Genomic DNA, 1599 nt, shown 5'->3' on the forward strand with positions numbered 1-1599 from the left:
GGTACACACATTTTTTGGTGGGACATAATTCAATCCATACAACCACACACACAAAAACTAACTAACATATTGTTAGGATAGTAAGGTGTGAGCCTAATATTTCAATAAAGGTTTCAATCCAGCAAGATAAAGCGTGGCATGGAGGATGAAGAGGAAGGTAGACTTCAACCCCTATTCAAGCATAGAAGTCAGAAGGTCTGCAGGTCTGTGCTAAATCGGGGAGCTCAGAGCCTGTCTCAACAATGGCCAGTAGGGAGTAGTCCATGTTGCAGATGCTCCCCACCCATTCAGACCCTGCCAGTCTTCCCAGTTCCCACATCGGGTCCAGTTCAGGAAGCAGCCTCTGGTGGTAAGGTAGTGTTTTAGTTATCTAGTGCTGCTATAACCAAAACACCACAAGCGTGTAGCTTAAAGACGAAAAGTTTATTTTCTCACAATTTAGGAGGTTAGAAGTCCGAATTCAGAGCATGGACTCAAGGGAAAGGCTTTCTCTTTCTGTCAGCTCTGGGGGAAGGTCCTTGTCTCTTTTCAGCTTCTGTTCCTTGGTTCCTTGGCAATCTTCCTGTGGTGTGACATCTATCTTCCCCCATCCGTGCTTCCTTGCTTCTGTACTTAATCTGCTCTTTTACATCTCAGAAATGATTGGGTTAAAACACACTCTACACCTATATATGGAGCCCTGGTGGCATAGGGGTTAAGAGTCGGCCATTAACAAAAATGTTGGCAGTTTGAATCCACCAGCTGCTCCTTGGAAATCCTATGGGGGCAGTTCTACTCTGTTCTGTAGGGTCATTATGAGTCAGAATCAACTCGATGGCAATGGGTTTGATTTTTTTTTTTGGTTTACACTTATATAGCCTCACTAACATAGCAAAGAAACCCCTATTCCATAATGGGATATAGGTTAGGATTTATACCACTTCTTTTGGTGGGACACAAATCCGTAACAGGTGGATTCCTGAGTAGATTTGTCTACAGGGAGGTCATGCACCAATCCACACACACAAGTGCCTGGTCGTCTGAATAGTTATAGTTCTCATTATATATTAAGGGTTTGTCACTCTGAATTTTATATAATTTGGAAAAAGTAACTATACACAACTGAGAAAACAAAATTGATAAATGATTGTTTAAAAGCGCTAAGATAGAATAATGACATTTTAAATAGGCAGAACAGATATTGTTACACTAGTATTCATCCATTCAGTCATTCATTTAGCCAAAAAACAATCAAGATCCTGTGATGTCTGTGTATATTCTCAAAAACAACAAAATAAATATAGCTATATATTAAAAAAAAAAAAAAAGATCCTGTGATATACTAGGCATCATGAGTAAGAAAATTCAAGATCAGATTTTTTTTTATTGTTCTAAAAATATACACTATATAACACAACATTTGCCAAGTCAACATTTTTCAGATACAATTTAGTGACAGCAATTACACTAATCAGGTTGTGCCAACTATCACCCATACCAAACCAAACCCATTGCCATCAAGTCAATTCTGACTCATAGTGACCTCATAGGACAGAGTAGAACTGCCCCATAGGGTTCCAAGACTATAATCTTTATGAAAGCAGACTGCCACATCTTTCT

Source organism: Trichechus manatus, unplaced genomic scaffold, assembly GCF_000243295.1.
Source record: "Trichechus manatus latirostris isolate Lorelei unplaced genomic scaffold, TriManLat1.0 scaffold00297, whole genome shotgun sequence".
NCBI classification, from domain to species: domain Eukaryota; kingdom Metazoa; phylum Chordata; class Mammalia; order Sirenia; family Trichechidae; genus Trichechus; species Trichechus manatus.